Source organism: Drosophila gunungcola (assembly GCF_025200985.1).
Source record: "Drosophila gunungcola strain Sukarami chromosome 2R unlocalized genomic scaffold, Dgunungcola_SK_2 000012F, whole genome shotgun sequence".
Lineage (NCBI taxonomy): Eukaryota > Metazoa > Arthropoda > Insecta > Diptera > Drosophilidae > Drosophila > Drosophila gunungcola.
The window spans coordinates 286,518-311,074 of record NW_026453170.1 but is presented as its reverse complement, the minus strand read 5'-3'; the positions used below and the strand labels follow the sequence as shown (position 1 = coordinate 311,074).

The 24,557-nt window shown below is 37.5% G+C and overlaps 2 protein-coding genes across 7 annotated transcripts in view; one reads left to right on the top strand and one right to left on the bottom strand.

Moving 5' to 3' along the window:
* LOC128255988 (diacylglycerol kinase 1) overlaps window positions 1–12,221 on the bottom strand; it is a 59,457-nt gene extending 47,236 nt beyond the window's left edge. For 2 of the 6 annotated variants that reach the window (XM_052985953.1, XM_052985958.1), the window contains exons 1-2: window positions 11,772–12,221; window positions 7,431–7,536 (exon numbers count right to left, since the gene is read on the bottom strand). The gene's annotated coding sequence lies outside the window, so the exon portion shown is untranslated. Of the gene's footprint in view, window positions 1–7,430; window positions 7,537–11,538; window positions 11,715–11,761 lie in introns of all 6 variants that reach the window. The other 4 variants (XM_052985955.1, XM_052985956.1, XM_052985954.1 and 1 more) reach the window with 4 other exon arrangements.
* A 6,922-nt stretch (window positions 12,222–19,143) lies between these two features.
* Window positions 19,144–24,557, top strand: part of LOC128255971 (uncharacterized) — a 33,230-nt gene continuing 27,816 nt past the window's right edge. Inside the window, exon 1 of the mRNA XM_052985926.1 lies at window positions 19,144–20,145. The gene's annotated coding sequence lies outside the window, so the exon portion shown is untranslated. The remainder of the gene's footprint in view (window positions 20,146–24,557) is intronic.

The window sequence follows — 24,557 nt, the reverse complement described above, 5'->3', positions numbered from 1 at the left end:
AAAGTGAGCTGCATATTTGAACTTCTAGAGTAGTTTTAAGCGTACAACTTTTCTGCTAATACCCTGGACCAGACAACGCTGGTCACGTACCGCAGGAACCACGCTTAAAGCGTGGCGTCTGGTCGCGTCGCTTTTTGCTTTTTTGCACACTTCCGCTTGTCAACTGAAGGACCGGAAGGGAGGGGAAGGGGAATGGCGACGGGGAGCCACAAAGACGGCGACGGAGAAAGCGAAAAGCTCGCTGTCATTGTTATTTCGCTTCGGTACAGAACGGCTGTATTTGCAGCAGGTCTCTATAGTTCTATAGTTCCAAAGTTCCACAGCTCCTTTATCAAATGCTGGTCATGCACAATCAGCTGCAAGACTGGAGGCGGTGCCAACAAAGGGAGATGACAACTGTTTCTGGAGGGGACGAGACTGGGGATCCAATACACAGAGCTCCCGCTTTTGTGACAGCAATTGAATCAAATTTATTGTCCGCATCCGATGCCATGCAGTTTCCACTCAACATCGCGAACCCATTGTCAGCGTGGTATGTAATGTCACGTCCTCTTTTTACGAGGATCAAGTGCACAAAGTATGACGCCGAAGCGATTTGAAATGAAAAAATTAAATATAAATGAGATTCGCGCGTGGATTTGGCTCTAAGCTTTGGACCAACACCATGCCGTACAAAATATCAATAGCCCCAGGCAAGTAGCATTAAAACCATCCATTCGAAATAGAAATATTGGTTGGCAAAAAAAAAAAATAAATAAAAAGCTCACCACATAAAATGAAAATCGGCGAGTGAGAATGTATACACTTTAATGTATTTAAAAAAGGGGTATGCTGTTTTATTGTGTTTTGTTAATATTTTTAAATGTTAAGAAAACCCTAGTGAAAAAAAGGTGGATTGAGCCCAATTAAATAAACCCAATTAATTTGAACCCTTTTTGAAAAAAAAAAAACTTAAATAACCGTTAAAGTTAATAAAAAAATGTCAGTTTTTCAAAAAATCCAATTGATCTTTAAAAACTATGAACAATGGGTTATATTTATTCCAAAATATGATTTTATGTGTTTAAAATTATTCGCTATTAAGAAAACTCGAATACAAAGCCACTGCGTTTTAACAAATAGCTGATAAAACCTACGAATGTCGAGGATTTGAAAGGTATTGCTTCGCACAATTGACCTTTGTTTGTTTTCAGTTTTTCAGTGCCGTGGTCATAATAAAAGGTTTTCCGTTTTCCTTCGCCAGCTTTCCCCTCGCACTTTAAACTGGACCAGCCGACTGATGCAGAAATTTCGTTCTTTGTATTTCTGCGCGATTTAATTGCTGTTAATTGGCCAGCTAAACAGTTGGTGTTACTTTGTTTTATTGCCAGCGTGATGGAAACAAAAAAGGAGAGGCGGTTGGGTGCTCGGCCGAGGGAAAACTTTTAATTTTATTTACGTAAAAAGACCGACAAGTACGTGCCATGAATGCGTAATTAATGCTCGAAAATGTTTTATGCCGAAAATAACTCCGGCAACAAAGTCTCCTATTAAGAGCAGCAGAGGATGTCAGCCACGGGCAAAAAGGAGGCACGGCGAAAATTGCCGGCAACGCCAACCCATAACCATAAATGTAGGCACCATGGCTAAACTCCAAGCCTCGTACACCAACTTAAACCCATTTGCAACCCGAATTCCACGCTTTTTCTTCATGTTATCCTCTATAGGAAAAAAAAAGGATTTAGCATATCAGGTCTTCTAATTTTCAAAGCTTTAATGGGCAGAAAAAGACATTAAATATTTCATTTCAAAAATGTAACCTTAGCAAAATACAAAATCTAAACTTCAGGATTGACAATCAAAAAATGATAATTTCATTTGATTATTGTTATGTTTTTCTTAATCTTAGATACATTTGGGAACAATACCTAATATTAAAGTAAACTTACATATTACTTATTTTAAACGTACAATAACCGATTTTCCTTAGTGTTTGGATGTGTTAAAATACATTTCCGTCCGCAATTCTGTAAAGGTTTCCCTCCGGCGAGCGCGCCCTTTGACTTTTCACTTTGATCGACGCCCGGACAGCCTTCAGTGGAAATTGATGACGCTACACCTCACTTGCCTACGTTTTCCCTGGAGGCGATGCAAGATTGGGAGGTGTGTTCATGCTCACGAGTTGCTGAATATAATTTCTTGAACAATAAAAACAGTTTCGTCTTCGATAAACAGAAGCGTGCTGGAGGAGAATGGCCGGTGATCTATAAAAATAGACAGGCAAACAAACAAATCGATGGCTGGATTGAGGGACGCTCGCGTCTTTCGGCACATACAAAAATACAGCATGATCTTATGCTGACCTTACACATTTGCCCCACCTGGTCAACTTAGCAACCAGGGCAGCTTGGCCAACGGGGATGACAGTTTCAAATTAAAATAGATGGAATTCTTCGGCTAAGAATGATTTACTTAGTATACTTAAATTTTGAATATATTTTTCTTGCTTTCTTTTAAACAAAAACAACCTCCTTGTGAGTTAAAAAACTAGTGACGAGAGCAACTTAAACAGTTTCGGGTCAAAATTAGAGAAAATTTTGTTTGCTATCAGGCGTTTTTAAAAGATAACCTATTTCCAATTGTAAGTTTTCCTAATTAAATACCTCAACACTACTCTCAGAAGCCGTTAAAAATGGGTGCAATGTACTCCTAATTTACTAATTTAGTTATTTTATATTTTCACCCGAAATATTTACTTTTAAAAAGTCTAAAGGATGAAAAAATATATATAATAACTTCACAACAAATTATAGATTATTGTTCAGCTATTTCTACCTTTGCAATTTTAAAATATTTTACAATTATTTGAGTTTGCAGAAAAGGTTCCTTTTTTAATGGATCGAATGCCTTTTTTTTGCTCAATAATTTTTGAAAGCGAGGACCTTAATTTCGAAAACTATCTTTTAGTCATTATTTTGTAGTTATTGTATTTAGCACAATTATGTTATAAGCATTTTAAAATTAATTTTCAACAACATTTTATACATGTCTTGTCTGCTCAGAAACTATTTGTAAAAAGTTTTGTTCCAATTGTTAAACTTTTTTAATACTTATAATGTATAAATTTGTTGGGTAGATATCCTAATAAGGAATTACACCAGCCATATTGTTATGTTGTATTTTATTTCTCTAATTTGTTTTTCCTATTTAAAAAAGTTTAATTTTTAGTGATTTCTATTGGGAAATCAGAAATCGACCGCTCAAGAAACACGGAAATCCAAGCGGAAAGCAAAACAAGAGCCTCGCGAAGCAAGGGAAAGCGATTTGATTGAGTTGCCACAATTAGAAAGATTTCCAGATTTGCTCGCTTTGTTTGAGTTTGTTTTGGTTGCGGTTTTAGCCGCTTCCCGAACTCGTGGATGTTTACACGGATGCCACTGCTCCTTTCCCTTGCGGTTAAATATTTGATGAACTGAAGTGGAAAATTTGAAGCAATGTACTAAGCAAAGTGTTTGAAAGGGAGGAAATCAAGTGGCTAGGGGCTGGACTCTTTAAAACGCAGTTGCCCTGAATATCTTTTTTTTTTTTGCCTGCTCCCGAAAAACATTTAAGCCGGACCACGCCCCTCCATTCAGCGTGACAGATGAGGAATAGCCGCACTTCCTAGGCCAGTGGCCAAATCGATTCGGATTCGTTTTGGCCTGCAGCAATGCCCGCACTTACAACACACGACCTAAAATAGCAAACGCTTTTTGGCTGCCCCAAATTACAAACGCACATGGATAGGGAATATAAATCTGTGTGGTATCTCGTAACCGAGTGAATACATTGAGAAAAGTAATTGACATTTAAGGAATACAAAAATATATATATATATATATTAATATAGTTGTATAGTAATTTTTAATTAAAAGACTATTATATATGTTTAGCAAAAATTATATTTTAAGCACTACGCAACGGTATTCATAATTAATAAATTAGACTTACTAACGTTTATTTAGAATCATGTCATTCAAATATTTCCAAAAGTCAATTTCTTAAGCAAGTTTGAGCAAATCTAAGTTAATCAAATTATTTTCAGATGGCATATTTGTAACTGAGTAAGTCCTATTTTGTTTTCTCAGTGCAGAGTACAGCATATAGCACTCACCACCCGGGCGTCCTCTGACGTCAGAGCCCCTTTCGACCACAGCGAAAATGGCCACTGAAATGTTGACGTCGATGGCGTTGCGAGTAACGGATTTGTCTCTGCCCTGTTATTGTTTAACTCACAGATACTCCTGCCAGTGTGTGCGGGTATCTGTGCGGTTTATTGACATTCAACGGCGGGGTTGCGTATTTGTTTTGGTCAGAGCCAGAGATAGATGAATAATTGATTGTGCTTTACCTCAACAATTAGGCAAGCTGAAAAAATACGCCCAGTACTTGGCACCGTCATTCATGTGTGTCAATTAAAGGTTCTCGGCAATTGCACAATGCACCCGCCGACATCATCGTCATCATCGGAAAAGTGGGCTGGAAACATTCTCGGGTTGCCACTGGCGACAGTTGGCCAATATTGAGATGGAATGCCTGACACATTTAACAAATTTCGAGCACTCAAACCTGGAATAAATCAAAGACATGACAAAATATTGAAGGCTTTTTGTCGCTTAATTGGAGTGCCACGCGTTGGCGAAGGCAAAGCCAAGCCGACTGGAACAAAATGCAAGGGCGGGGCAACTTAGACTGTCACTTTTGATAGGCTAAGTGCGAATGCCAGAGGATGAGTAGATTTATCATTATAGAACCGAAAACGAAGTAATAAAAAGTTTCCTTTTATCACTATGGACGGCAGTACATGCAGCGACGATGAGCACCGGTAAAGCCGCAATGTTCGAATTCAGCTAAGAATAGTCCAATCTTAATAAATGATATAGCAAATCACTTTTAAAGGAGTTGGTGCTTACTAAGAGTTTTAGAAGGTCATTTGCGTATCAAAGCGATGCTTTAGGGTCTTAAACCAATTTTGCAGTATAAAGCAGCTCGACCTGAAAAACTTTTGTTCTGTCACTTTTTGGAAAACCACCAGTTTAGCGGGAATACGTCTAAAAAAAACGTAGGTTTCCCACGCCTACAACTTCCAAACAACTAGAGCTACGGTTACGTGCTATAAATCGTTGAAAAGGTATTGTTAAGGGCTATTAATTAATTATTTATTTATAAATTATTCCAATTCCGATTGTTCCAGTGCGAGCTATATGATATATTGTCCGATTTTAATCAAAGTGCGAGCTATATGATATATTGTCCGATTTTAATCAAATTTAAAAAGAACTAACAAACCAATTTAAAAACTGCAAAGCCTAGAAATGGTTAAGTAACAATGCTGATTTTATTGTGCAGCTTTGTGCCGATTACGAAACAAATGAAATAAAATTAAAATAATTTTTTTATGCTAAAATAAATAATAGTCGTCACAAAATGTGATATCAGAAGTTCTGGGAGTTGAAGGTGCGATCGTCAAAAGGTGTTTTTGTTTTTTGTATTTCAACCGGGTCTTAAGATTGTAGATAGTTTGTATTTAAATTCGAATTAAGGTCTTATTTCACTTTAAGGTATTTTTTTGTCCAAGTTATAAATCAATTTTTTAAGATTTCGATTTTCGTTAAAATCCTTTTAAAGAAAATAATTAAACTGATTTGGAAATTAGTAAATTAAAAGACTGCAGTAATATTTGCTTTACATTTAACAACAAATAATTTGGCTTAAACAAAATCATGAAATATAAATATAGCAAAACTAAAAAGATGTTACATTTAAACTCTGCATCAAACATTGGGATAAAGCTAAATGTATAATCGCCTTGAAAAAAATGTTGTACTTTTTGACATACGAACATGTAAACGGTTTCGATGCTGACGCGTTTTATTCCCGATTTCGTTGGGACACAACGTTTTGTGACCATTTTTGCACACACTGCGGGTTGCAGGGCGATTTCTTACAGAACGTTAACCCAGAATGGCACATCCCGAAACGGACTTTGGATTAGTGGAGTCCTTGTGGCCCGCCCATTTGCGAGGGCTCAAACACACCACTCACACCCAACAACAACAAACTCACACACTCTTGTCGGGGCTGTCAGAGGCCGTTATCACATATTGCCGTCACTTTGTGTTCGCCAATGCCGCTATGTTTGTGGCCGTGCGCAATGCGCAAGCACTCTTATGCCAAAGGTCCTGGTCCGAGTCCTTGTTCGCATAGTCGCAAAGTCGCATAGTCGCATATTCGCATAGTCGGATAGTCGCATATCCGCGTGTGGGACATGTGCAAATGGCAAATGGCAAATGGCAAATGGGGAATGGCAAATGCCAAGTTGGTCAAATCGTTTTCGCACATGAGCCTTATTTGCATCTCATTAACATGCGGAGCTCTCGGGCTCCAACAATGGCTGCCGTGTCATTTGCGCTGCTATTTATATTTCTATTCCCGCTTTTCAATATGCCAAGGGTCGGATAATTATTGCACTATAAATGGAATATTGGCGGGCCACGCCTAATGAGCATGTCCTTCAATGATTGACATGAGATGGCTGTGTGTGCGGGTAGTTAATGTCACATATTTTGATAAATTGTTTTACGACCATAATTTGTGCAACTTTTATCGCCTTTTTGTAATGGCTTTCCTATTAGTGTTTTATGTGCCGTAAAAGTAGCCCCACAGAACACGCATTCATCATTATGCTGATAGTTGATAGAAGTGGCAACAAAATGAAATTAAATTATTTACACGGCTCTCGACGGCCGCCTTTTGCATTTTATGACAGCGCAAACAGCCCGCACTCTTATTTATTCAGCATTCTGTTGAACACGCGCTCAAATAATTTATGTTTGGCATAACCTTTGGGGCCGCCGGCAAACAGGGGCAAACAAGGGTTAACAGCCATGTCCCAGACAGAAAAAGATACATATATACCTTCAGATACGCTGAAAAAACAACTGTTTAAAGAAATCTAAAAGCGTTCAGTTCTTAAAGAGTTTATCTTTGAATAATTTGAAGAACCTTCAAGAAAGGAAGTAAACTTCGGCAAGCCTTAGTTTATATACCCTTGCAAATACTGCGAACATTAAATTTTCTTTTAAACATCTATTTCGAATTATTTTATTATTTCAATAAAATTTAAACCGTTGTTCTAAAATAACAAATCAGTACTATATTTCAAAGAACTAAAAAAATACAAAAAACAGCAAAGTCATCCGATTTTGCAATAGGAAGACAACTTTTGAAAAGGTTTCGTGCAGATAGCTTTAAAACTGAGAGAAGGAAAGTCAAGCCCTGTTTAGAATAAGTCAAACTCACTGTGTAGAAATGGAATATACGAGAATATTGTTCTCCGAGGGTGGGAATTGTTTACATTTTGATGAGCCCGAAAGAACAAATTATTTGACTATTTGTACGTGTTTACATACCTTTGTGCTGCTTCTTCCGTGACGCTTCAACAGAAAGGGACGGCGACAGGGTAGCAAGCCGGAAAGAGTCGGAAGATGGGGAGCTCCTCCGTAATATTAGTTCATGCTGCAAAGAAATTAGCACACAAAAAGTCAGCGGAAGATGTGAGGAAATCTGGTGAACAAACGTCAGATAAGGCTAAGCAAACATTCAATGTTTGCGCCGTGAATTTTGCTACTCGTACTCAATCGTTTTTGCGTCAAAATTAAACTAAGACGGTGCTTAACGTTGACTGGTCCAAAGTGTTAATTGCGATGCCCAAACTAATTAAATAATTAATTCGACGAGTTTCCTTTTAATCAAGGCACCCAAATTCTCCAGCAAATACTGCAGAATCTTGTGTTTACTCAGTGCTTTCATGGCCAAGTCCTAACCCGGTGATTGCGTCTTTGAAGTTTCTCTGAGTTTCAGAATTTGCACTGCAATAAATTTATCTTAATATCGAAGCCATGTGGAAGTTTTGGTCGTCTGAGAGCATTTTTCATTCTAATGGAGTCGTCTGCACAATGCTAGGAAAACTTTTCTCTTTTGCACCACCGCAAACAATGCGAAATTTAATATGTATGTATGTAGGTAACATATGGTCGGCTGGATGCAGGTACACATATGGTAAAAAAACTAGAAACAATGTTGAAAAATCTGTTTATTGACCAGGTATCATAAGCTTAAAAATTTTTTAGTTGTATTATGTTTTTTTTTTCTAAATTGCTTTCATCGTTATTTATTTTAATAAATATTTGAATCAATACTTGGTTAAAAAAATAACAAATATTGGGCCATTTTGGTTAAGGTACTTTTTAAAATTATATTTCCAAAATCTAACTAAAAAATTGATTTAGAAACCTATGTATAAAAATACCTAACATAAATATGCCCATTTTTAATTCCATAAAACGAACACTGGATATAAAAATAGTAAGTCCAGGTAAATATTCAATTTTTTTCGAAATTAATTTTAAGGTCTTAAAGCTTAATTTGAATTTAAACAAAATTGAACATATTATTATTATTATTATTATTATTATTATTATTATTATTATTATTATTATTATTATTATTATTATTATTATTATTATTATTATTATTGTTATTATTATTATTATTATTATTATTATTATTATTATTATTATTATTATTATTATTATTATTATTATTATTATTATTATTATTATTATTATTAATAATATTATTATTATTTTAGCTCTTCCCCTTTCTTTATCCGTGAAGAGTGAAAATATCTCGAATTCCTGGATCTATTAGTTTAACCGCAACTACGTTCGCCTTCCATTTAGTTCTGTGTCCCATGACAGAACACATGTTAAACATTGTGAATAGTGCACAACTTTGACATCAAACTTTGTTGTTTAAATAAATTTTGTGTTGCTCAATGTGTGAAATTGAAATTATTTCGGCTCAGGACCCCCAAAGAGCTTGGCCAAATGGAAAATGGCATTTTAATCAAGTTTCAAGGAAGTTCATTAGTACAGAACGGCACACAGAGCGTATGCGTAATTTGGGTGTTTGGCTCAGTTCAATAGTGAAGACGAACTTCGATTAGCCGCTCTTGAGGGGGCATAAGTCGCTACCATTAAATGCTCGTTAGTAGTCATTGCCATATCTATATCTGTAGCATTCGACAAATTATCTGCCAGTGCGTCGTTTGCGTTGGTTCTCTAATCAGAGCTGGGCAAACAAAAAACTGACATGAATGAAATTTACAGAGCGCCGAATGGCTCTTTTTGGTTGCTGCCATTACACTGAACAACAGGTCAATTGCAACAGTTTCCAAAAAAAAACCAACATCAAGTTTTGATGCAACATTTTCTAATTTTGTAAGATAAATAATAACTTTTCTGATGAAATTTACAGAGCGCCGAATGGCTCTTTTTGGTTGCTGCCATTACACTGAACAACAGGTCAATTGCAACAGTTTCCAAAAAAAAACCAACATCAAGTTTTGATGCAACATTTTCTAATTTTGTAAGATAAATAATAACTTTTCTAATTTAATAAAATTATTGTAATTTATTCGTTATGCTCTTAGGTATGAAAGTCCTTATATTGACGGTTATTTCTATTGGAAAAGATGAAAATAATATAAACTAACATTTCATCATTTCTTGATTTTATTAAACAAATGAAAAAAAATGATAAAATTTCAATTACTGTAAGATGATCAGTGACCTTAACATTGCATGGGAAACTATAGAATAATACATATTGTACAATTCCAAAACATTTATTATAATTATTCAAAAATATATTGTGACTTGGTATTTGGCCTAACAACAATTTTCGAGTTTTAAGTTTTTCACTTATGGTATGAGACTAAACTTTACTTTTGTTGTCCAGTGTTATGAGCTGGGCCGCATATCTTCTTTGCGTAACGCGTATCTCACCGCGGGCGATGAAAACTAAGGGAAAAGGGAGGAAAAGCGGGCAGGCGACTTTAATGTGTACGCCACGCCCCAGGCCAAAATGCTTGCCTCACTGATTTGCGTGCTGCAAACACAACAAAAAAGACTGGGTGTAGGCACTCGGATTTCTGGGATACTTCGGTGCTGTGTCACATTTCTGTTCCGAGCTTTGTGCTATTTTTGCCAATTTGTTTGCTTTGCTGGCTGCGCGACGCTGCGGCTTATCACATAATTTGAATAAAGTAGCTGCAATCTTGTGTCAGTTTATCGCAAATTAGACCGACAACGGACGGGTCCAGATAAAAACATCAGCTAAATAGCAGTAGCAGCAGCAGCAGCAGCAACGCGACAAATTGTCTATGGCCAGAGAAGTCTTCAGACATAGTTAAATGTTGTGAAAGACAACCGACGGCCCTAACCGTGGATGGCCCAACTTTAAAAGTGATCCAGCATACGCCCTGGTGTCTGATGCAATTTAGCCCCCCGATTTGTTTACTTTGTGCTGCAAAATCAAATTATGCACATGGGCGTCAGGTGAGGCGGCAAAAAGGGGAGCGAAAGATGAATGGGCAAAAATAATTGAATCAGAAGAAAATTGCAGGACATGTCGCCCGCCAACCTGCTGGCAACTGTCTGCTCCTCTTTCCCATGTCGCGGATGGTATCCGATGTTTCTGCCCTTTCCCGGACGTTGAGCGAATTGCCTGACACTTTTAATTATGGAAATTGACTAACGCTCTAATGGGTCACGAGAAAATATATATACGAAATGTGATGGAAACGCGGGGCATAAGTTAAGAAGTCACCGTTTCGTCAAATTTCCCTTTGACGTCCATTTGAATGTAAAGGCATTAACAGCTCTGTCATTGGCAATAAACACAGCTAATATAGCCCATTAAATAAAATATATCGAATCTGTTTTGAATGAAATAAGACGAGTTTTGACTCGGCATGAAGCAATCATTAATCTACCGGGAATGGGCATATGCCTGGACTATGCCAAAAATACGCAATCTAAATTTCCACGAACTGCGAAAAGCGCGTTTAATTGGAAAGCCGTTTTTATTTCTAGCAGTGAAAAGCTAATGAAATGGGAAATCAAATCGAATTTTCCCCGTCACGCGAATAATGGCCTCTGCCCGATAATGGTGGTATGCAGTGAGAGAAATTCAAACAATGTGTTCAACCGATTTGAATGCCATATAATTTTGTAGCTTGGTTCTTTTCGGAATACATTTAACAGCCCCGACGAGTTTTTTTCAAAATCAAATAAATTACCTCTAAAATTGCTTTCCCACGTTTTCATGTTTTTAAGAACTTAAAGCCCTTACTTAACTCGTTGATTTAAGTTAAAGCAAAAGTCATGTGGACCTTTGGAAAAGAAGATGTATCAACTTATTGTCGTGCTCGAAATTTTGCGTCTGCAAAGGAACCCCTCTGGCCTCTGTGAGCTTAGCGGAAATATGTAGGAAAACATTTGCCTGTCAACGGGTCATAATCGAACAAGGGTATATGCATTAATGTATGTACATTTGGTCGGGGAATACAAGCACATTTGGTAATTGCACCTCGGCATGCTTAACATGATGCACTGGCACCGGGAAATATTAAGTGTGCCGCGGGCGAAACGATGCTGGCCATTATTTATTTACATTTTTCGCTCCCGGTTCTTTATGTCATCATTCGCCTGGCTTTCCATCGGCATTTTCGTCGAGTGTTTACTTTTCCCCGCTACTGGCTGCTCTTTTCACTGATGGGATGAATTTTCCGGCCATCCCGAAAGGTGTCTGAAAATTTACATATTCCGGGCCAGAAACTTGGTCGCACTCTGCACCCTGCCGTTGGTTAATTTGGGGGCACCACGCGCACACACACCTTGGCTCACCTTTTCCCGCTGCTTGTTGGGCTTTTCCTGTCTTTCTTGGCGGAGCTTAAATTAATACTGCAGCCCAGGACCTGGGAAATGAGGCTTCTTTTGCTGTAGTGGCACTTTTCACTAGCATATTTTGCTGCGCAGTTGGACGCGTGTAACTGTAAATTATTACGCTTGCTTACGGCACTTGGCAAATGTTTAACAGTTGCTGTTTACAGTCACTTTGATGTCATTTACCAGGTACTTTCTGCGATCTCTTTATATCTCTGCGTACGCGCAAAGTTTTAACAAGTATATATTTTTTTTCTTCTTATGGTTTGTTATGATTTTGTATTATTTTTTTTTTTGTTTATTTTTTTACTGTTTACTACAAAAATATATGGTGGTCTTGGGGTTTCCTTATGAAATCAAGAGCGCCTCCTTATTTTTGGGGAGCTTTTTCGCTCGATGCGATCGCCGGCACGTCCACTTACGAAGTGAGGGCTGCGGTCGCTGGCGCTTGCTTTTATAGTTGCCTCCCACGCTCTCTCTCTCTCTCTCTCTTTGTCTCTCGCTCTCTTTGACTTTCTCTCAGTTTTCTCCCTGTTATCAGTGGCGTCACTCTTTTCCCGGCTCTTTAACAGCTGGGCGGCTCTCTTGGCTGATTTTAAAGGGGCCATGTGATGCATTTTCTAATCAGCGGCTCCTTAATCTTGTGACGTCACTGAAAGCCACTTACCCAATTGCACTTAAGTACACACAGTACATAATGGCCAGAGTTTTTGTGACTTGTGGCCATAAATTAGCAAACAATCGTTGTGCTTGGCCAGATTTCAACTGGCTATTTGCTGCTCTTCGTGTTTATTTACACTTTTCGCTCCTTCACCGCTTTTTGCTCTCCCTCTGTTGTTCTTTTGCTTTGTTATTGTTGTGCCTTTGCATCTGAGCTCTCTGTTGATTTATCTGAAAATATGTTATCTCAGAATGGCGCATAACTTAAACTCCCGCCGGGTTTTCCGTGACCTCTTATCCGCCTGGGAATTTAATATAAATAAATGCTTACAAGAAAAGTTTTTTTTCGGAAAATAAGTCCATGTACCTTTTCAGGTCCACTCGATAAGCAGCTGGTAGAGTTTAGACAAAGTTTTGCCATTTTCAAATTACAAAACTTTGTTCTTGGCTATGCTTAATTATTTTAGAGTTTGGCTGAGTTCTGGGAGTATGTGTTTCTGCATATTTGGCTGGAAAAAAATAATTATGAAAGTAATTAAAATAATCAAAAATACTTTAATTATTTGCAACTTTTTATTTATACTAATCTTAATTTATTTGAGCCTTACATATTACTAAGACATGCAAATTTGAAAAGTTTAAAAATGTGTGAAATGTTTTTACACGTGCTCCAATAAGTCGACGAAAACAATTAAAACCTAGCTTTGTGTCCAAAATATAAATAAGTTGTCAGTAGTTAACCAAATTACCTTACAGTTTGAACTAAACTGCTGAGCAATGGGCAACATGAAGTAAATTGTTTCTTTTTCGATATATTTAAAAGCTGTTTGTTTAAATACAATTTTTAGTATTAATAACAATGTTGTTATTGAATATATTTTTTTCATAATGCAATGATATCTGAATATAATATTACATCACATTGTATAACAAAATTGTTGAAAAAATCAATTATTTTGCGATGGGCCTTGTAATATGAACCATATTAAGCATAGATTAAGCCGGAATCTGCTACGAGAATTGCTTATGTACTGCAAAAAAAGTAATTCGCGTCCATTGCCTGTTCTCCGGATCTACGCATAAAAATTCGCGTCAATTTTCCCTCGCTTTACAGCAGTTTGCAACTTTTGGCCACCATCTCCCGTCTGGTTTTTCTACAGGGAGTTCAGAATTACGCACACACACACACACACACACACACACACACACACTCAAACACTCACACACTCGCAATCAGTGAGATGGGCATGCAAAAGCATTGCCATTTTATCGTTGCCTACTTTCAGGCAGCCACCATCAAGCTGTGCCAAATATTGGAACTCCACTCCCGCCTCAGCCGCCTTCCCTTTTATTTTTAGCAGAAGCATAATTTTTTATTGATTGGATTTCAGTAAAAATCACTTCCGGCGATAAATTTGTTATGCAGGCAGCGATTCCGTTCGGTTATGTCCTGGCTTTCGGTTCTTCTTTGACTTCGCAAAAACAGGGAAAAACTTTTCATGCTGGCGATGGAATATTTTCCCAGCCCGTCTGACATTTTACAGGAATTCAGTGTGTTTTGATTTATTTTACTTCTGCGTCAATGTCAATCGTATCTGCAGACTTCAAGGGAAATATCCCTGCCTTGTTTAACTCGGAATTTGTTTGTTTGGCTTTCGTTATGCTCCTGCACTAATGGCCAATGGGGGTTGGCAAATGGGAATGGAAATGGCAAATGGCTACCAGTATTGGCAAAGAAAATTTACACACTGTTTGCCTTACATTACATGGACGGGGAAGGGGAAAAAGCCTTTGGGCCACATTACATGCGAACATATTCCCCACAAATAACTGCAAAATGTTATCAAAAAGCCAGCACTACTGGCTGGTAATTTAATATTTCAATTCCTAGCTCAATGGGTTCATTGATCCCGATGATGTCCTGGCAACCAGTAAAGGGTCTTTGAGCATAAACATTAAGCATCGGGCGGCGTAAAATCGGAGCACAAATGAACAACTAAAGACACGTCCATAACAACAGCTGCTGACCCACACACAAAGGCAGTCCGAGGACAATGGGTTGTCCTTAAGAGAACCGTGACGTCACATTTACTTTGCAAAGAGATAAAGAGGGACTTACTCAAGGTATTTAATGGCGCATGCGCAAGCCAAGGACTCTTCGGACTTCCGGCTAGCGCAGCGACCATATGACATCATTGAAAACAAACCCCGAGCTTCGGTAATGAAATTATGCGTTTTTTTGCCATTTTTGTCACCGCCTTGGGCCGTGTATGTGCCAGTGTGTGAGTGCGGTGTCGGTGTGAATAGTTTTGGCTTCTGCTGTGGCGCCTATGGGAGCGCTGACGTCACTGATGCCACCGCTGCCGCTGCCTGTGCACTCGAATGTAAAATTGGCAAATAAATAGGATTTGATATTTAACGTCTCGCAGCAAGGAAGCCATGCGCCGAGGATGGTGACATAAGACCAAATCCAAGCAGTCAAACAAAATTTCTTGGCCAGCAGCAGTGCTGCCCTTCTTTTGGGGGACAAATCTGGCTAATACGTTTAATGCAGAAATTATTAATGAAAACTTTTTAGCTTTAACGGTTAAACAATATTATCCCGAACCGTTTTAATATTTTTAAAACAATTATAAATGATTTATAGTATAACATTGTACATTTTTCAATTGTATATGATAAATGATAATTATTCCATTCATCTTAAAACCCCATTTGTAAATTTTATTTGGTTTGAAATACCAACATGTAACAAAATACAATTTTTTAACATTTTGTAAGTTTTGCAAGCCATGCATTTGGTATTTGTTTTGGTAAAAGTTGGCAACGCAATGAAAGAGAAATTTCCGACCTGATCATATATATATTATATGTTTTTGATCAGCATTACTAGGAGAACTTATCTAGCCATGTCCGTCTATCCGTCCCTCTGTCCGTCGGTCTGCAGGTTTGTCCATTAATACGCAAAAAAATCTCTCAGTTATACAACTTTACCAAAAGTTTTCTTTCTATTGCAGTTAGTATATAAGTCGACGCAAGTCGTATCGAACGACAATACCATATGAACGAACAGAAAAAAAAAATTAAAAAAAATTTAAGCTTCGCTGTTTTTTAGTTTACACGAATAAACTTTGAGAAATAATAATGGTGTACTATATATGAATTATGCTCTTTAATTTATTAAAATTGGACCTTGATGTCATAAAGCTGTCTAGATCCAAAAATTGTAGAGGGAAGTCGTTATTGTTTCATTGTTTTTAAACTTATAGGGATACAAATTATATTTTAGTCATTGTACAGAATATTTTATTTTTGTAGTAGCTGCAAAGGTATACAATACTATATAATTGTTAATTATTACCATTTTAATTAAAAACGGTTTCCAGTAGTATTTATTACTTTATGTGTAATAGCCGAAAAGTAGCTAAATATCCAACACTCTCCAGGTGACCGCTGACCGTTTGGTGGGCAAAGGTCACTAACAAAAGGCAATGCCATTTTCCTGACCTAATTGAATCATGAGCACGTGCAACATTTCCCGGCTTATGCGACTTTTCAATCATTTCCCAGCCCTTAGATATAATGGAAGCAAATTTCGCCCAACCGCACTCGAGTGCTTGGTTTGTTATTGTTTCATGCGCTCTTACTTCCACTTTGATGAAGGGGTCGCTCCAAAAGATGCAGCAGCCACTGCGCTACTACTTCTTTCAAAACCCCCCCTGTGTCCTGAATTCAGTGACGTCAATGAGTGACTAAATAGCGTTGTGGTGGCGGTTGCCTTTTTTATGAACACGCCTGTGAGTGCGGTAAAGCGGCGAGACGTTGCCCCATTAATTCGAAGCATACTTTCGGGCGCTCTTTAAAACTGTCACTTGGCAGTTGGGTGGTTGGGTGAACACAGCTAAACTGTAAACGGATGGCAGCAGCAAAGGCTTTAGCATCTATAAAAATTAAAAAAAAAGAATATAGTAATATACTTTATAAAGCTGGAAATGCTTCCTTTTACCTGTTACACAATAGTTTCGATAGTTTCGGCTATCGGTAGTGTTCCGTATCGATAGTATCGAGAATTGTTCAGCCTTAGAAAAAAAAAAACACAATTTTAATAAAAACAATAAAGGAAGCAAACTTCGGCATGCGGAAGATCATATACCCTTGCAGCTATTGCAAAAATTAAATACTCTTGAAAACATTAAAATTATGATTGTTTAAAAACATTGAAGCGATAATGGTTTGCAACTCAATTATTCGATAGTTCCTATGGCAGCTATATTATATCGTTATTCTGAACTGTCAAAATATTAATATGTCAAAAAGAATTTCTAAAAAAGTTACAAAATAAAAAACTTAAATTAAAAATAAAAATTGTTTTTAATACTTTTATTGTTCCAATGGGAGCTTTATGTTAGAGTCGTCGTATTTAACCATTACTATATGTCGAAGAATTAATAAAAAAATTTTAAAACAGCAAAGTTATAATTTTTTTGTATTTTTTTTTCCGATTGTTCCTATGGGAGCTATATGATGTAGTCGTCCGATTTTGATGAAATTAAAACCGTTATTCTGAAATAGTTAACCGTTACTATATGTAGAACTAAAAAAAAAATTAAAAAACAGCAAAGTTATAATTTTATATACCCTTGCAGAGGGTATTATAATTTCCGTCAGAAGATTGCAACGCAGTGAAGGAGACGTTTCCGACAGCATCTTGATCAGCATCACTAGTAGAGTCGATCTAGCCATGTCCGTCTGTCCGTCCGTTTATATGCAAACTTCCCAAAAGTTGTCTTTCTATTGCAGGTAGTATATAAGTCGGAGCGAGCCGGATCGGAGCCACTGTCTCACTAGGTTTTTTTGTGCTGTGCGACCTGAATGTGGAAAATACAGCAAGTTTGGAAATATATCGCAATATCCTCCAAATGTTCTTCATATATACCATAATTGAATTCTATTTTTATAGAGCGAAAGTATCGATGGTGAGCCCAAATCATCGATGTTTGCTAAATTGTTCGACCATCGATAGTATCGATAGTGCTATCGATTGTTTTACCAACTTTACTAAAAAGGCCTTATGTTTTGAGATCTTCCGACCCTTGTCAAACGTGTAAGGACTCCGCTTTGGGAAAAAATTATTTTTTTTTGGCAATTTATGTTACACGCTACACAAGGATAATCATTGTTTTCGTGTATGCTTAGGAGTGCTCAAAGATCCCAAATATTCGGGCATAAGTGCAGGGCAGGTAAAAGCTTGTCAGTATTCTTGTGTCAATAGTCCACAGGCCCGCTGGGTGCCGTTTGCGGAGACGTCTTCAACCCAATGGTGTAGCAAGATGTCTAGCCAGACGGTTCATGTGTTCCAGCAAGCGATTTCTGTATCGATTTGAGATACCGTAATCGTTGGCATTCTCGTGTCCTGAAACAACACACGATTTTCGACATAATGGTGCCATTTCACACCCAGTATCCTCCTGAGCGTCTTTGATAGGCACATTTGTACCCTTTTAAGAGATGAATCACATACTGTGCCCAGTCAGTTATTCCCCAATTTAACTTCGGGAGGACAATGAAGACTCGCAACTTAGCATGAAGGGTTAGACCGCTTCCTGGTCGAAGCCGGTCCATTCTGTCCTGTTTTGATCTAGCTGAGCCACACACGCGGTCAATTTGTCCTTGCCAACAAAGGCGACGGTCGAATATTAATATTTAAGGTAGGTCACCTTGTCTTCATGCTTAAGCCTATTCCCATCAAGGTGGAGGCTACGCGAACGGCAAGGGCGGATAGCAAATGTGGAATGCTGCGTTTTATCGACGTTCAGTTCAGTGCAATGTTCCACCGAGAAGCCTAACACTCGAATTCGTTTAAGATTGATCTGACGTATAAACTGAATACAGGACCGGCCCAAGGACGCTTCCTTGCGAGACCCAAGCACGAGTTGGGCGTAGTCCAGAAAGATGTCCACGGATGTCGACAGCAAACTCTCTTTTATCTATGAATGACACGATTAGCTTCCATTATCCCCCAGGCAAAAGTGGCATTAGTTTGTAAAAGAGACCTTTGTGCCAAACCCTTTCAAAGGCCTATCGAACATTAAGGGAAAACAAATATCATAAAATACGGAAAATTAACGTTTATGTGTGTTTAAATACTTATTAAAATTAATTGTGTTGTCATTGTTGTGTTCTCCAATTATTCATTGTTTTGTAGATGTCAGCTTTAGCCGAAAACTAACAAAAGTCCAATTTAATCTGTAAGGTTTGTATGTTATGGTATGTTAAAAAAATATGTTTTCAAATATGAAATAATATTAGATTTTAATTTATAAATCTAAATGTATTTCCTTTAGATATAGGTACTGAAGTCTTACTGACAATTTTTACAGTTCAATGTAAAAAACATTATAAACTTAAAAAAGTTTTTAGTTTTGGTAGTATAATTAAATATGAAACATTCTTAATTTGAATATGTTTTCTTTTAAGGTTGAAAACTTTAAATTTTAATATGAAAAAATTTAAAACAAATTGCCCAAATTTTAAATTCAACATTTACCACATTGATTTAAATATTTTAATATTATATTATTTTATATATTATTTAATTTTAATATTTTTATACTTACTTTAAACATAAAACATGCATTTTACAATTCAATATGCACACATTTGTTTTTACTATTCCATTTTTTTACCAGTGTAGTAGAATCGATATTTGTGGCGAGGCCTATAAGTATGCAATCTATGGATCTGGCTGAATACCGTTTATCGTGATCGCAGCAACGACCCCATATAGTCGTACAACAAATACAACAAGAAGCAACCGACTGACCGACTCAGCCAAACTCTTCGCCTTGTCTTCGCATCGCTCAGTTTCTTTCAGCCAGTCGTTCGCGTCGGTTGTCGGTTGTCGGCTGTTCGTTGTTGGTTGTTGGCTGTCGGTTGTTAGTTGTTAGTTGTTGGTGTGCGCTGTCGATGCATGTTGCATGTTGTCGCTGCGTAGTCGCAGGTTGCCACTGCGCTTTTTGGCCCTGCGCAAGGTGCTCTCAAAATAACGAGCAAGGGAAAAGGAGCAGCCGAAAAAAAAGCACTCTAGATTTGCTATTCTGACACAGTTTCGCGGCAAATCAGCAAAGACTGCAAAAAAAGCGAAAGAGATCGAAAAACAGCGAACAAGTGTGTGTGAAATAAATGTGCATTCAACAACAAAAGCGGAGAAAAGTGAGGAAAAAACCAAAGAAGGTGCCGAGGCAGAAATTGGAAATAAACAAAAAGAAATTGCATAAGTCGGATTTTTGGCGTGCGCTTTGCTCATCTTCTGTGCCGCTGCTGCAATATTTGAGTGGCTTCTGCTGTTTATCCTACCAAAAGCGCGAGATAAAACTGAGGAGACGAGCGTCGAATTATTTAAACCCACTGGCGATATTTTACAAAATTTAATCAACTCCGCTGGGCTGCTTGACCATTTGACTTTTTTCGAACAAGTTTGCTATCAAGTTTTGCCTCTCTGTGTGCGTTTGCGTTTTCGGCAATTAAAACCCATTAATGCAATTGTTGCTTACCAATTTCTATGTTCATGTGTGTGCACGCCTCTCATCCGGTAAACATTTATGCAACTCGGCCGAAAGCAACAGCAACATTTGGCCAAGGGACGTACTTTATCCGCGATTGAAGTCTGTGTGAGGTGAGGCAATTAACATAAACCAATTACAGCTAATTACAATTAAACAAATTAGTCGCCACAAATCGTGCGCGAATCGTCGCTGGTTGTGTCATTAAACCGATATGGAATTTGCATAAATTAGATAAGGATTAACAGCAAATAGAACAGAAACCCCAATGTGGGCAAAAAAAAAAAACAATATATATTTTTTTCGGTTTTTTTTTTTGTCCTGGCTTTTAATTAAACTCGTAAAAAGAGGGCAGAAAATCTCGAAATTTTGGTCATTGTAACTGATGTAGTTAAATACTCTGCATTCATTTAAGTTTATTAATATGTTTGTACATACAATATATGAAAACCAAAGTACATACATATACCAACTAATCTTCATTATTAGTAATCCAATGTTAATTATTAAACAACAACATCTTAGTACAGAATTGTGACAACTAAACTAAATAAAGGGAAAAGAATTTTCTTTAATTTTAAATTCCAAAATTCTCAATTGTTTGTAAATGCTATAAATTGAACTTAGTTTATTTGGAGTAATGTAAACTATACACAACTCTTTAAAAATTCCGTATACCCTTTCAATTAAAGAAAAAAATCGATATCAGCTATGCACTCCTAATTGCGAACTATTTGGCTCAACAAACACTTAATTTCAACAATTTCAATGGCAAATAAATTGAAATTGTGGTGCACTATTTACAAATTACATTTACATACTTCCATGTTAATTTAATTTCCCAATTCGGGCAACTGCACTTCGCCAGCCACTCGATTGATGATATAATTTTAGCTGAAGCCCTAAGTTGGTTTTTTGGTGCGGTTCGGCTTTGGCTTTTTTAGTTAATCATAAATAGAAATTCCTGTCACATCGAATGTCCGCTTTTTAGTGAGCAGAGTGTGCAAAAATTGGCAGGTTGAAGCAATTCATTAGCCCCATCGGCTTATAAAAAGCCGCAGTCATTCCCAAATTGGCTGCAAACTGATTCTCCTTGTTCAGACCAGTGTTCTTTTCCCAGCGACTCCCACTAAGATTTGTGCATTAATTGTTTAACTAAGCATCGTCGAAGACTCGAAGCTGGTTTGTTTCACCAAATCAAGAGACAGCCAAACCAGTTGAATGAATGAGAAAACACAGATAAAACATGTATAAAATCAGGCATAAAAAAGCCCCAAACAAATGCCTCAATCGAAGCTGAAATTAGATAATATTTAATGTGATGGGCGCCTCTCCTCTTTTATAAATATTCGTATTTGTATATGGGCATGTCTGCAAAGATGCAGTGAAAAGACGTTTCAATTATCACCCCAGTGTTTGCAATTAAAACTGTTAAGTGGTGTTTAAAATGTTCCATTTGAAAACGATAATTAATCATATTACATATACATGTTATTCATATGCCTATTGCGCCACAGTGCGCGCATTTCTCACAATTATTATGTCTAAAAATAGAAGAGAAAAAACAAATGGCTCGCAGTTGTGGGTGTTGCTTTGGGTTCAACTTTGGCGAAATTAATGAGGCAACAAACTTAAATTATTGATGAATGAATGCGGTCATTGACAAATACACCACACACACACACGCACACACAGACACACAATACATTTTCAATAAATATAATATTGAAAACCAAGAGCAGACGTTAATAAAGTAGGCAAATAAATATTGCAATTTCATTATGCGGTTTGGGCTGTTTATTGCAAGTCGAAACCCCGCTTAGCCACAATTACTAATTGCGGCTAGCCAAAATGTTCATGAACAACCAGGGGCTATGGCTTCGGGGCAGCAAGGGGTTAAAGCTCATGTACACATTTGTGGAAAGATTATTACAAATTTGCTTGTGCGTTTTTTAAGCAAGTCAAAATAGAATTGGCAAGCGTTTCTTTTCAGTTTCGCAGGCAAAAAACCACCGAACTAATTGTTTTTTAAAAATTAAATTGACCATTTTGGTTCAAACTATTGGTATTATATTAAGTGTAATAAATGATCGGAAATATAAAATTTCTTTAACAATTTGCTGCGATTAATTAAAGTAAAAAGTTTTTCAATTTAAAATAAAACTAACACCTTTAAGCTAAAAACAAAAACATAACTTCACATAATTACTGAAAGTTATTATTTTGAAAGTAGTTTTTAAAACTTGGTCTTAAGAACAAAGACTGCATCCCAAACTGCATTGATTCTCTTGATGTGGGTGCACAACCTAGAAAATGTCTCCCAAATAACTAACCCTGATGGCAATAGATCAAGCCATCACGTCAACTTGATTATTTAACAGTTTGTGGAACTGTGGAATTCGCGTAGCTCCAATAAGTGAAAGGTTCGTCGAACCGGAATTAGCTCCGGGCCAGATTCGGACATTATTCAAGCGAACTTGGTGCGGTGAGCGATAAACCAGTCATGACTGATAAGCTCGTGCATAGAACTTGGCCAAAACACGTTTAGCACGGCCAGCCAAAAATAAAATATTAAACAAATTCTTAAAAATAAACAAAGCTAAATAATAAGCTGCGCAAGTCCAAGCTTTGACTCCAAACGAATGGTACGGATCGGCCGAATATATCAATATTATCTGATGATAACCCAACAACGAACCAAATGGTTGACAAATGATCGCGTTTATAGCTTGTTTGATCCGTTTATTAGAATGTCCCCCGGCGGGAGATTGTAAGATATAAAGATCTGATCCAAGCAGAGCAGATCGAGTTAATATAATTTATTGGTATCAGCTTTGCCTTTCTTTTTTCGTTTTCTTGGGCTTTTTGTTCCGACCGTGTCAACTAATTAAGCAAAAATAACGCTTAAATACAATTGGAAACACGTTCCAGCAAACCTTTGTAGTGCTATCCACATCCATTAGCATTCGGATGGTCGGATTTGGATCGGCTCGGCGTCTGGAGCCATTAAAATCGTATTAATAATGGGCATCGAAGAAAAACAAAACGCATTGAGCTGGCGAATTAAATGGTAATTTTTCAAGTTCAGCGCATCCGGTGACATCGATACATCAGCATTCAATTGATTTAAATTGCCTTAATTGTTTCAATTTGGCTCACAGCCACACAATGGCCACCACGGCAGACTTGAACCCGAAACCCACTATTACGATTATGAGGCTAATTTCCATTATAATGGATCTCGGCCTGGCCAAGTGCCACAAACCCGTTTCCACACACATTAGGCATAGACGTACTACATATGTTGGGGGCAACCAAACGCCATGCAAATGTTGGGGCATTCGGTGCAAGTGCATCCACAACAAATGCGCCCTAATTGGCAGCCCGGCCCGAAATTGATTGGGTTACTGGTTTCGGGGCTCGCCCTTCGGGCTTTCCCCCCTCACGTTTACGGCCATTTAATTGCCTATTTCTCGCTGGCCCAAATACACGGACATCCGGCCCCTTTGATTGCCTTGCACAATTTTCAAGTTCACAGCGCGGTCAATAAATTGCACTTGTTGCCGCCGCACTTGTTGCTGCTGTCGCTCGGATGCTGATGTTGCTGCCGTTGCCGCTGTTGCCGCTGTTGCTACGATTCAATTATGACAGCTCTTTATTGTGTTAACGAAAACAAAATGTCAAATGCTGACTTGGCCACTGCTATTGACCTTGACAGTGCTGCGCTGCTTTGTTGAACTCAAATGGGATTATGGATATGAGAGTATTCAAATGAGTTCGGCAGCCCGTCATAAATTTGATACCTTCTGCTGGTTTTACAAGCATTAAGCAAGCTTAAATTGATATTAGGGGAAATTTTAGATCAACCATTGTCTTTAAGCCTCACTTGAACTAATTTGCAGGCCAATTTTGGTTTGACAAGAGGCGGAGCAAGAAACAAACAGAACACTATTATTTTAGTTTGTTTTTCTTTAACAAGTTTTTCCCTTCCAATTCAAATCGTAATAACAAAACTATACAGATGTCGGTGAAAGAGGTGACACCCACGATTGAATTCAATTTAATATCATAACTTTTAAATTAAAAACAAATTAATTGTAGCACCTCACTTTTACCACGTTGAGATTAAATGAACTGCACATAGCTGTAACATTTGTATGCCCTTACATAGGGTATTACAATTTCAGTTAAAAGTAAGCTACACATTTTCAACCCTATACGGTCTGTTTATTCTTTATCCGTGTCCACCTGTGCACTTGTTGAAGTGTTCTCATAACTTTTTTGATTTCTGGATAAAACGTTTAAAAATATATATACCCCGAAGCCAGATCGGACGACTACTGAATCATCTGCTGTCATGGAAACATTCAATCCAAGCCAAAAATCCAAATGGGTATCGATGCGTACATTCTGTCTTTAAAGTCAAAATTGCAGTTACACTGTGTACAGTGTTGTACTATGGCGACAGGGTAATGTGCAAAAACAGCTCTTTTAAGTGCAGCCTTGGCCCGCCTGATAAGCCTCT